This window comes from Microtus pennsylvanicus, chromosome X (genome assembly GCF_037038515.1).
Source record: "Microtus pennsylvanicus isolate mMicPen1 chromosome X, mMicPen1.hap1, whole genome shotgun sequence".
Classification (NCBI taxonomy): Eukaryota; Metazoa; Chordata; class Mammalia; order Rodentia; family Cricetidae; genus Microtus; species Microtus pennsylvanicus.
In genome coordinates, this window is record NC_134601.1 from 129635800 (window position 1) to 129649488 (window position 13689).

The following is a 13689-nucleotide window of genomic DNA, read 5'->3' on the forward strand; positions in this document are numbered from 1 at the left end:
AAACTGGACTGTCTGATGTGGCTGACAATGAGGGCTGACTGAGGAGCCAATGATAATGACACTGGATTTTGATTCTACTGCATATCATGGCTTTTTTGGGAGCCTAGTCTGTTTGGATGCACACCTCCTAGACCTGTATTTAACGGTGGGAGCTTGGACTTCCCACAGGGGAGGGCATACTGACTTCTCTTAGGACTGAGAGAGAGGGGGAGGGGGAGGGGGGGGAGTGGGAGGGAAATGGGAGGATGGGAGGAGGTGGAAATTTTTAATAAATAAATCAATAAAAACATAATGACAGAATTTAGACAATTGTCCTGCACCACTTATATTTATATTAAGTCTATTCAGATAATTCTATATGATATTCTTATTGTAAGGTCATAATACCATTAATTACAGATATAACTTGTATTCCATTGTGTGCTACAAAAGATGTTATAATCAATGGTTCTTCCTAAGACCTGCACAGGACGAAGCCGGCACAGATAGGGAGGAACTTGTAAGGTCCCACCCCTAGTGAGGAATTATTGGTAGCTGATGGTTGCTGGGAAAGGAAGTATTTCCCTGGTAAGTTAAAAACATATAGGCATCCTCCTGAATATTAACCTTCATCAGGCGATGAAAGGAGACAGAGACAGAGACCCACATTGGAGCACCGGACTGAAATCTCAAGGTCCAAATCTGGAGCAGAAGGAGAGAGAGTATGAGCAAGGAACTCAGGACCGCGAGGGGTGCACCCACACAGTGAGACAACGGGGATGTTCTATTGGGAACCGACCAAGACCAGCTGGCCTGGGACTAAAAAAGCATGGGATAAAACCGGACTCACTGAACATAGCGGACAATGAGGACTACTGAGAACTCAAGAACAATGGCAATGGGTTTTTCATCCTACTGCACGTACTGGCTTTGGGGGAGCCTAGGCAGTTTGGATGCTCACCTTACTAGACCTGGATGGAGGTGGGTGGTCCTTGGACTTCCCACAGGTCAGGGAACCCAGATTGCTCTTTGAGCTGATGAGGGAGGGGGAGTTGATCGGGGCAGGGGGAGGGAAATGGGAGGCGGTGGCGGGGAGGAGGCAAAAATCTTTAATAAATAAATAAATTAAAAAAAAACTAAAGAAAACCCACACTCCAGTGGATGTCATCATACTCATGTGCATTCAGGCAGCACTAACTGAACTTAGAGGGCAGTAAAATATTTAAATGAGAGGACATCAAGGTGGGAGAGGGAAGTGGTGAAGGGGTCTGTGAGGAAGTAGAGGGGAGAATGGGAGTAGTTAGGATCAAAATACATGGTATCCATGTAGGATATTCTCATAGAAACATATATATATAAACCGAAATTGTGTCAAGAAGTACAATTGAAAAGTTTCACAAAGCAGCAGAATTAAACAATAGAAACAACAACAGAAGAGTCATCAGCCAGGTGCTGATAGGTTCATTGATATTATATAATATGAGAAACAGAAAGAGAAAAGAGTAAAAATAGAACACTGTATTTCTCAAACAAGGAAAGAATAAATGCATTGTGGCAACCTAATAAAAAGTAGATGTAAGCAAGAAGAATATTTGAAGAAATGGTAACCAAAAATTGAAAATGTGATTTTTTTAAAAAAAAAAAAACCATATATCTGTTGGGTATTTTCCCAAGAGTGGTATTGCTGGATCCTGCAGCAGGTTGATTCTGAATTTCCTAAGAAAACAAGAGATGCCCTATCATACTACAAAAGCATTTGTTCAACTATGTTCATAGCAGCATTATTTGTAATAGCCAGAACCTGGAAACAACCTAGATGCCCTTCAATGGAAGAATGGATAAAGAAAGTACTACTCAGCGGTAAAAAAAAAAAAATGACATCTTGAATTTTGCATGCAAATGGATGGAAATAGAAAACACTATCCTGAGTGAGGTAACCCAGACCCAAAAAGATGAACATGGGATGTACTCAGTCATAATTGGTTTCTAGCCATAAATAAAGGACATTGAGCCTATAATTTGTGATCCTAGAGAAGCTAAATAAGAAGGTGAACCCAGCCGGGTGGTGGTGGCGCACGCCTTTAATCCCAGCACTTGGGAGGCAGAGGCAGGTGGATCTCTGTGAGTTCGAAACCAGCCTGGTCTACAAAAGCTAGTTCCAGGACAGGCTACAAAGCCACAGAGAAACACTGTCTCAAAAAAAGGGGGGGACTTGATTGGGGAAGGGAGAGGGAAATGGGAGGCAGTGGTAGGGAAGAGACAGAATTCTTTAATAAATAAATAAATTTTTTTAAAAAAAGAAGGTGAACCCAAAGAAAAACATGTATTTATCCTCCTGGACATTGGAAGTAGACAAGATTGCCAGGCAAAAATTGGGAACTTGGGGGTGGGTGGGATGGGGGTAAGGGGAGATGGGGAGAGAAAAGTGAGAAGGGGAGGATGGGGAGAGCTTGGGGGAATGGGGTGGTTGGGATGGAGGAAGGGTGGATATGGGAGCAGGGAAGTAGATATCTTAATTAAGGGAGCCATTTTAGGGTTGGCAAGAGACTTGGCTCTAGAGGGGCTCCCAGGTGTCCAGGGAGATGTCCCCAGGTACTTCCTTGGGCAGCTGAGGAGAGGGAGCCTGAAATGGCCTGATGCTATAGCCAGATTGATGAATATCTTGCTTATCACCATAGAACCTTCATCTGGCGATGGATGGAGATAGACACTGAGACCCACATTGGAGAACCAGACTGAGCACTCAAGGTTCAAATGAAGAGCAGAAGGAGGGAGAACATGAGCAAGAAAGTCAGGACCGCGAGGGGTGCACCCACCCACTGAGACAGTGGGGCTGATCTAATGGGAGTTCACCAAGGCCAGCTGGACTGGAACTGAAAAAGCATGCGATCAAACTGGACTCTCTGAATGTGGCTGACAATGAGGGCTGACTGAGAAGCCAAGGACAATGGCACTGGGTTTTGATTCTACTGCGTGTACTGGCTTTGTGTGAGCCTAGTCTGTTTGGATGTTCACCTTCCTAGACCTGGATGAAGCGGGGAAAACCTTGGACTTACCACAGAGCAGGGAACCCTGACTGCTCCTTGGACTGTAGAGGGAGGGGGGATTGGAATGGGGGAGGGGGAGGGAAATGGGAGGCAGGGAGGAGACGGAAATTTAAAAAAAAAAATAGTTCGTTGAGGTAAAAAAAAACATAGATCTGGACATCCCAGAAGCTCAACCAACTCGACTTGAACTATATATACAAATTTAAATCTTGAAGTATCATAATTAAGCTGTCCAAAAGACAAAGACTGAAAAGAGTGTATGAGAAGCTTTTCCAAGGAGGGTGGACTTCATCAGTGTGTATTGTGTGCACATATGAAAAATCCCACTGGCACTTGTCAATATGGGCAGTTAGTGCATGAAAACAGAAATCAAAATTGGGGGGACAGCAAGATGATTCAGCTGGTAAGGGCGCTTGTCTCCAGGACTACCCACTGAGTTCAGTCCCTGCAACCTCAGTGGCACAAGGAGAAAATGGACGCCCACAAGCTGTCCTCTAATTTTCTCATGCTTGCTGCGACACACACAAACCCACACCCACACACATACATCACCTACACACTGAATAAAGGAATGTAATTTTAAAAGGTTAAGAAGGCAGGGGAAAGAAAAATCTGAAAGCAGCTAGCACAATGACTCATCATATTCAAGGTATATCAAAACTATTAGGAACCATGGCAACCAGATTGCTATTGAATAACATATTCAAAATGATGAAAGGAAGGGACTAAAAATACCTGTCTGGAAAACATATCTTTTAAGACTAAAAGGAATAATCAAGATGCTCTCTGATGAACATAAATTGAGGTGATGTGTCACTAGCAAACCTTTTCTACAAAAACTTCAGGAGGAGCTGGGTGGGACAATATGGACTTGTAGACCTACTCTAGAGGCTGATGCAAAAGGATTGTTTTAGTCTGTTCTGAGCAACAGAAAACATCATTTATTTTAAATAAATATGAGAGAGAGCCTTTTATGCTAAAATAAAACAAGACATTTGTTACTAATTTCAAATGGTTAAACATTAAGTAATGAAAAAATGGTACACACACAAACAATTACAAAAAATAGTGCTTTGCTGTCAATGTTTTCTTCTAATTTAAAAGGCAGTCATGGGAAGCTACACTTGTGAAACTGTCTGATGGACTACAATGCAAAAAGATCTCAATTGTACAACTATGTATAAAAAGGGGGAGAAAAATAAAGCTGTAATTGGGCAAAATCTATGCATATTGTTGAAATTAAGTTGACATTGCTCCAAACTAGATAGCTTTAAGATGTAAATTCTAACCACAAGGGGAAATATATATATATTATATATTCAATAATATACCATAAAGAAAAAGCAAAATAATTGTAAATATCTGAACTTCCTAGTAGGAAAGGAGGTAACAATGGAATAGGAAGGGAAATTAGGAACATAAGAAACTGAACTTGGGGAGGACACAGATGGCACTCTCAAGGACTTTTTGGTGTTGGAGCGCAGTTACAATCAACCACAAACCTGCCTGGTGTCCCTGGCACTGAGTGATCAGGTACCATCATACCAAGTGCTGCTCAAGGTCTCTATGCCCAGGCATGGAAGAGAGGAAAGGCTACAGTTTTATGTCATTTCTTGTGGCTGGGAAAAAGCCACGTGTGACCCAACCAAGAGACCTCACACTGGGCAGTTGGGTGCCATTGGAGTGAGAGAGTACAGGGTAGGGAGGCAGAAGAGGCTGAATGGTTCATAGGCTGGAGAGAAAGGCAGATCTGGAGAGCAGAGGGTGGTAAAGAGCAGGCTGATGGGAAGTGCTCACTGACCACTTGAGGCCAGGGAGATGTCTGTTTTTGGCTCATGAAGGGCCAGGTCTTGGCCCTGGGCCATGGGCCTTTGTTGATGTCTGTGGCTCCTGTCACTATTGGAGTCTGTGCAGGAGTCTGTGGCTGAGCTGCCACCTAGGGCCATTGTGGTGTGCAAGAACTGCTCTGCCATGGGGGCTTGCTAATCTAGATTGCCTACACAGACACCCGGGTGCTGCTGCCGAGAATCATGTTTGGGTTCCTGGCATGCCCTGGGTCTGTATTGATATCCCTGGCTTAGGTTGCTGCCAGGGCCTACGTGGATGCCCAGTGTGTTGGCTGAGACATGTGACCACGATGGTGTCAGAGGGCTGTGCTACTGCTGGAATCAGGCCTATCTGGGCAGCCAGGGCTGTCAACTGGGGCCATGGCATTGCTCAGACTGGGCTACAGGCAAGGGCCATGTCTGGGTCTGGGGTTTTGCTGTAGCCAGGGTCTGTGTTGATGTCTGTGACTCCCTTAAAGCCATTGAAGACCAGCCAATGCCAGGGGTCTGGGCTGCCACCTGTGGTTCTGTTGGTATATGAGGGCCAAGCTGTTGCAGGGGTCATGCTGGTCCGGATAGCCTGTGCTGCCACCTGGGACCATGTTGACACTGGGGCCTGGGCTACTACCTAGGAACATGTCTGGGTCTGTGGTCCTTCCACACTCAGGATCTGTATTGATATCCATGGTCCACATTGCCACCAAGAACCACATAGATGCCGGGGGTCTGGGCTGCAACCTATGGCAATGAAGGCATTCGAGGGCCATGCTGCCACCAGGGACATTCTGAACTGAGTGGCCCAGCTGTTACCCAGGGCCATAGTGTTGTTTGGGCCAGGACTGCTGCACAGGGCCATGTCTGGGTCTGTGGAGACTGGGGTCTGGGGTGGTATCTAGACTCCAGTTGCCACCGAGGGCTCGTTGGATGCCCATGATCTGGTCAATCACCTGGGACTATGTTGATGCCGGGAGACCATGCTGCCACTGAGGTGTGCTGGTCTGGGTGGTCTGCTGCCACCAGGCCTTGGTGGCATCTGGGCCCGAGCTACTACCGAGGGTCATGTCTGGGTCTATATTCCTGCTTCAGCTGGGGTCTGTGGTGATGTCCATGTCCTGTTTGACCATGGAGGCCATTGGAACCATGCTGTGCTGAGCTAGCCCACCCTCACTGGTCCTAGGATGGCTACTTCTGCCCCTCACAGGTGAACTGGCCCTATCACTCAGGGAAGAACTCCCCCCACTCAGCAAAGATGGCCTGGCCTCTCACAATAGGGGTGCACCTCACCTGGGAAGCACACTAGAGTGGACCCTGTGGTCAGGGACACAGCTGAGTCAACTCTGAGAGCATAAGAGTAGGAGAGCTGACCCTGTCCGTCCTCCTCGGCCTAGTGGCAGCATGAGTAAGGGAAAGATGCCCTCCTTCCCGTCATCTATTACCATCTGTGGCAGGCAAGAGAGGTGGCCCTGGGTTCACAATAGTGGGATTGCTAGCTCTGACCCTCATTGGCTGCAGCGCATGAGAAAGCAGTCTTGGCTTCCCTTCTGGGCAGCCCGCTGTTGTCAGGGACTCAGGCTGTCATTTTGTCTTGCTGATCATGTCCTTTGCTTTACAGAAGCTTTTCAGTTTTAGGAGGTCCCATTTATTATATTAATTGATTCTCTCAGTGTCTGTGCTGATGGGGTTATATTTAGGAAATGGCCTCTTGTGCCAATGCGTTCAAGTGTACTTCCCACTTTCTCTTCTATGAGGTTCAGTGTGGCTGGCTTTATGTTGAGTCCTTTGATCCATTTGTACTTGAGTTTTGTGCATGGTGATAGATATGGGTCTATTTTCATTCTTCTATGTGTTACTATCCAGTTATGCCAGCATCATTTGTTAATTATGCTTTTTTTCCATTTGATATGTTTGCTTCTTTGTCAAAAAATCAGGTGTTTGAAGGAGTGTGGACTAATATCCAGGTTCAAGTCTTGCTGCTGTAGATCCACTATTTTTTATTGGTGCTGTGTTGTTCTTTATAGTATTGAGTGTGTTCTTATCTTGTCTACCCATCTTTTTCTGTGATTGGGGTAGTTGGTGCCTGTGAATACTAGGCTCAGAAGGTTGCTCCCTTGTACCTGTTCCTGTGGAGGTTGCTGCTTCAGGCCTACTCTGGCGGAAGTCTCTGCCTCAGGCCTGCTATTGTGTAGTCACTGTTTCCAGCCTGCTCCAGTGGAGATCACAGGCTCAGGCCTGCCCCTGTTGGGGCTGCTGCTTTAGGCCTGCTCTGGCTGAGGTCACTTGTTGTCTGAGGTTTTCTGTCCTGCCTGGTTCCAGCAGTCGTTAAGTCCCAAAGAAATCACACAGAGATCTACATTAGTTATAAGCTGATTGGCCCATTAGCTTGGGCTTCTTATTAACTTTTATAATTTATATTAGCCCATTATTCTTGTCTATGTTAGCCATGTGGTTAGGTACCTTCTTCAGTGAGGCAGTCACATTTTGCTTGTTCTGTGGCAGGGTCAGGACTGCAGACAAATGGGCTTCCTTCTTTCCAGAATTCTCCTGTTCTCATTGACCCACCTCTACTTCCTGTCTGGTTGTCCTGCCTATACTTCCTGTCTTGCTATGGGCCAATCAGTGATTATTTAAAACATAATTGACAGAATACAGACCATAGTCCCACACCAGTCACTGGTTCCGGCCTGCTTTTTATTTGTTTTTCTCATACATGATTGCATTGTTTGAATATTTAGGTCTTTAAACTTGATGATTATATGAGTATTATTGTATGTACAAGCCTCAGTTCATTTAGAATAGTATAACAGCAAATCACACAATGTTTAACCTTCCCAATGAAGAATGGTTGAATAAACAATGGTGATGGCAATCAATATTTTATCTGAGACCTTGTGAGTCACTGATAGAGACTCAGTGGGTGTTTGGATTTTGACTCTCTGCTCTAATGATGTTATTTGGGCACTATGTAACCCATTGGTCAGAGATCACAGAACTATAGAGGAAAAGAAGCAGCAGAAACAACATTGTTACTCCAGGTATGACCTCATCTGGTGATGGACCCACATCACAGACTTACAGAGTCTCTTGTCTGGAAGGTGACTCTGGCTGTACCTTAGTTGACCCACATCACCTCTTTTCCACATTGCCTGACCCATTCCTCCTCTTAAAAGTAACCTTTCTGGGGCTTCAGCATCCTCCACCTATAAGCATACCCTGAAGGCAAGCAGAGCAATTACTTCAGCTGTGCAGGTAGACAAACTGAAGCCAACAGAGGACACACACTAGGCCTGAAGTTTCATCTTGGATTAGTGGTGAGATCTCTCACCTCGTAGGGTAGCCATGATTCTCTCAAGCCAATGGAGAACTTTTTTTGCACTCCTCCCACCAACCGAAGTGTCCTGTGGCTACTAGTCTATGGAAAATAAGGGAATCTATTCACCAAAAAACTAGCTCTAAGCCCAGTGTTTGTGTCCTTTGTGAAGAGAAAGGTAGACACTGAGAAAAGTGTGGGACTCTTTCCATTCTCACAGAGGAAGGAGAGGGGGGAGGAGGGAGGGAAGGAGGGGGGAAACAGAAAGAGAGCAGGAAGTAGGGTCAAGGTTATAAACCCTCAAAACATGCCCCCGACTAGTTATGTTCTTCTTCCAGCAAGGCTACACCTGCGCTAAAGGTGCCATAGCTTCCCATATGCAGACCATGGGTTCAAATACATGAACCTGTGGGGGACATTTCTCGTTCAACAACTCCCCATTCTCCCCCTTTGGAATGCATTGTTTTTTTCTGTGATCTTGTGTATTAAAAATAGGTATCTTAGTTTTTATTTTACATATTACATAATTTCATATTTAAGAGATTGCCTTTAGAAATAGATGAAACTTGGAATTTTAATACGTATTTTACTGGGTGTATTTATGTTTGCATGTGTGTGTGTGTGTGTGTGCACCATATGCATGCAGGAGCATGTGAAAGTCAGAAAAGGGTATCAGTCTCTTAGAACTGGAGTTACCAGGTGGTTATGAGTTTCCATGTGGGCGACTGACCTTGAATCTCCAATAAGACCAGTAAGCACTCTTTTATATTTATTTATTTGTTTGTTTGTTTATGTATTTAAGATTTCTGTCTCTTCCCCGCCACCACCTCCCATTTCCCTCCCCCTCCCCCAATCAAGTCCCCCTCCCTTGTCAGCCCAAAGAGCAATCAGGGTTCCCTGCCCTGTGGGAAGTCCAAGGACCACCCACCTCCATCCAGGGCTAGTAAGTTGAGCATCCAAACTGCCTAGGCTCCCACAAAGCCAGTACGTGCAGTAGGATGGAGACAGAGACAGAGGCCCACAATGGAGCACCGGACAGAAATCTCAAGGTCCAAATCAGGAGCAGAAGGAGAGAGAGCACGAGCAAGGAACTCAGGACAGCGAGGGGTGCACCCACACACTGAGGCAATGGGGATGTTCTATCGGGAACTCACCAAGGCCAGCTGGCCTGGGTCTGAAAAAGCATGGGATAAAACCGGACTCGCTGAACATAGCGGACAATGAGGACTACTGAGAACTCAAGAAAAACGGCAGTAAGCACCCTTAAATGCTGAGCCATCCCTCCAGCTAGCACTTTGTAATTTTAGAGTTAGAATTGTTAGACTTTTGTTACTTTTGAAGCTTGGCTGCATGTATTTTGCATTATGAGACTGTTGTGAGCCTGTGGGGACAAAGAGTGGAGGGTTACTGCTGAAATGATGTGTTTGGATATCACATAGGCAAGGGGTGGAGATGTCGTGGTTAATACTGAGTGTCAGCTTGTCAGGATATAAAAGAACCCAGGACAAAAACTTCTAGGCACATGAAGGATTACATAGATTTGGCTATGTGAGGTGGAAGAGCCCCCCTCCTACCACAGCTTCCTGAATGTAGACAACAATATTCCAAGGCCTGGGGTTATAGATAGAATAAAATGAGAAAGTCGCATGAACACAACATCCATGTCCCTCTACTGCCTGCCTGTGGATACAGTGTGACAACTTGCCACGCATGTTTTCCCTACTGTGAGGGACTTTGCTCTTGGGCTATGAACCAAAATAAACTCGTCCTTCCTTAAAATATTTTTTACCCTTACTTACTTTATGGGGCAATAATGGGAGGGGCAGTGTGAACCAGCGCTTACGCGGAGGGCAAAGGACAAATCACAGGATTTAGTTCTTTCTTTCCACTATGGGATACAGAAATTGAACTCAGAGCATCAGCCTTGGTGGAAAGCTTTTCTACTTGATGATTCATGTCACCTCTCCCTTTCCCCTTACATTTATTTGGTTGTTTTTGTGTGTGTTCAGGACAGGCTCCAGGGGCACAGGTTTTATGGTCAGAGGACAAATCATGGGAGCTGATTCTCTCCTTTCACCATGCGGGTTCCAGGACTAGAACTCGGGTCATCAGGGTGAGCAGCCAATTCTGCTTTCTACCCCTTAAATTGCTCTTTCCACAGCAATGAGAATACTAAGACAATCAGTGATCCTATTCTGGGTACATAGCTAGATGAAAAGAAATCTGATCAAAATCTTGTGCCGTTGTCTGCATTCTTGTGTTCACTGAGGAAGTAAGAGTTAAGATATGCAAGGAGCTAAGTGTCCATGGACAGTTAGATGGATGGAAAAGTAAGATAAAATATATAGTCATACATATATGAGTATATTTTCATATTGTCAGAGGAAAATTCAATTATAAAAAAGGAAAGAAGTTCTTCAGTATGTGAAATCATGGATGCAGCAGAAGGACATATCCCAAGTAAAATAATAATAGGAACCACTTATGTCTAATACAGACAGTAGGCAGGGTTTGCTTTCTGTAAGACAAAAAAAAAGATGACTCCTAACGCTGCAGTACCACCCAGAGGGCATATTTCAAACACTTAAAGATTCTCTCAGAATATCGCATAATTTCCAGTTATAATCAACAACTGTATTAGACATAAGTGGTTCCTATTATTATTTGTATAGCATTTGTTTGTACTCTTAGGCATCAACTGGCTTTAATTTTGTTCATTGAGTGCAGAGATAATCTTGTTGCACCTACTCTGCTGTAAAGCAGCACACTCAACAGCCAACCAAACATATACCTGTGAAGAACAGCCTGCAGTAGAAGACTCAACTCTCTCTGTCTCTTGACGCATTTCTAGGGCTCTTCAGTTCCTACGGCGGCCACTGGAGGGCGATACTGCATTTCAGATGCCACCTGCTAAAGCATATTCTGGAAAATTCTTTTCCAGTCCGTGGTTTTAACTCCTTTATAAGATCACACAGATAAAACGAAACCTATGTGATGGATGTATTAAAAAAAGGAAAATATAACAGCACTAGTCCCGTTCCCAGATTCCCATCTTCATCCCTGGTTCTGGTGCAGACCAGTGATTCAGGCTTGCCTGTTTCTGATACATGACATCTGTAGTTGATTGTGCTAATAACCCATCAAAAGACACACGGTTGTTTGTTGTATAAGTTAAACGAATAGACGTCTCTGATTTCTCTAGATATTCACATGTATTTTGATTCTTACCTGCAAAATGCATGTACGCTAGCCATTTCTTAACAGCATTTCTCCCTTAAGAAGTATATTTAAAGTAATAAAGAGTTAATAGATGGGCATCAATATACCAAGGGAATGAACTGCCAAACCAAGTCAATGCCAAATTTCCTGTTCCCGATGAAGTAAATTCAGAATCAAAATGAAAAGAAGTGAACAACTGCATAATAATACAGAGGACAGTCCTTAACAGTGATATGGAAATTCTAAAGAGATACTCACTGAATTTTATTACATCAAATTCAGAAAGCTAACATAGCTAGACATAAAGGCACATGTTGACCGAACCACAATAATCAGGAATGAGTTAAACACCCTGCTCTCACCAATAGGCACATTGTTTAGACAAAACTTCACTAGACATCAGAATTAAATGATGCTACCCCTCAGATGGCTCCACAGAAGGTTCAGCCAATAGCCACAGGCTATATATTCCTCACAGGAGTCTGTGAAAAGTCCTCTAAAATACTTAAAACAAATACAAGGAAACTGAAATATTTTCTAGCCTTTGATTTGATCCCAATGGAATGGGAGTAGAAATCAACCACAAAAGAAACTACAAAAATATAATCTCATGGATATTGAACAATACATAACTGAGTAATCAGTAGACCACTGACTAAATCAGCAGAAAAATTAAGAACTTCCTAGAAAAGATATGCAAGCGCAGCTTACCAGAACCCATGGGAAACAATGGAGGTTGTTCTAAGGCAGGCATGGAGGTACAAGCCTGTAATCCCAGAAAATGGCAGGTGGAAGCAAACAGATTGGGGGTTAATGCTCAGTTTCTGCTATATATTGTGTTTCAAGCCAACCCAGACTACATGACACTCTTTCTCAAAATAAAATAAAATAAAATTGGTTCTAAGAGGGAAAGCCATACCTATAAATGCTCACATTGGATCATCAGAGATATCTCAAATACATAGCCTTACAATGTGGCTCAAGGTCTAAACATGTGTAAGCTAATCCTAAAATTAGTAGACAAAAGGAAGTAGTTGGGATCAGGGTAGAAATGAATGCAATTTGGATGCAAAGAGTACTATAAAGAATCAGTAAAATTAATACTTGAACATTTGAAAAAAATAAAACCGTGGCATAAGAACAGACAGGAGGACCAATGGAACCGAATAGAAGACGCGGATATCAGTCCACACACCTTTGAACACCTGATTTTTGACAAAGAAGCAAAAAATATCAAATGGAAAAAGAAAGCATATTTAACAAGTGGTGCTGGCATAACTGGATATCTACATGTATAAGAATGAAAATAAACCCATATCTATCACCATGCACAAAACTAAAGTCCAAATGGATCAAAGACCTCAACATAAAGCTGAACCTTATAGAAGAGAAGTGGAAAGTACATTTGAACACATTGGCACAGGGGACCACATCCTAAATATAACCCCAGCAGCACAGACACTGAGAGAAACAATTAATAAATGGGACCTCCTGAAACTGAAAGGCTTCTGTAAAGCAAAGGACACAGTCAACAAGACAAAACAGCCTACAGAATGGGAAAAGATCTTCACTAACCCCACATCAGACAGAGGTCTGATCTCCAAAATAAACAAAAAACTCAAGAAATTGGAAACGAAAAGAACACATAATCCAATAAAAAACATGGAGTACAGACCTAAACAGAGAACTCTCAACAGAGGAATCTAAAATGGCTGAAAGACACTTATGGATGCAGTATTGCATCAAGAATTGACTGCTTCTCTGAGGTACCCACAAGTGTGTTTGAGGAGAAACTCCGAGAGCAAGTTGAGGAGCAATTGTCTTTCTATGAAACTGGAGAGATTCCACGGAAGAACCTGGATGTCATGAAGGAAGCCATGGTTCAGGCAGAGGAAGCGGCTGCTGAAATTGCCAAGAAACTGGAAAAACAGGAGAAGAAACACTTGAAGAAGGAAAAGAAGCGACTGGCTGCGCTGGCCCAGGCATCTTCAGAAAACAGTAGCGCTCCAGAGGAGTGTGAGGAGACACATGAAAAACCTAAGAAGAAGAAAAAGTTAAAAACCCCAGGAGACTCCACAGAAAAATGGAATGGAAGATCCATCTGTCTCTTTGCCTAAAAGTAAGAAAAAGAAAGCTTTTCCCAAGGAGGAGTTGGCCAGTGACCCTGAAGAGGTGGCTACTAGCAGCTTAAGCCCTCCCAAGAGGAAGAAATCCTCATGGAAGGAGGAAATGGCCAGTGAACCAGAAGAGGTAGCAAGCCCCATTGTCCCCAAGAAGAAAAGGAAATTTTCTGAGGAACCAGAAGCCACTG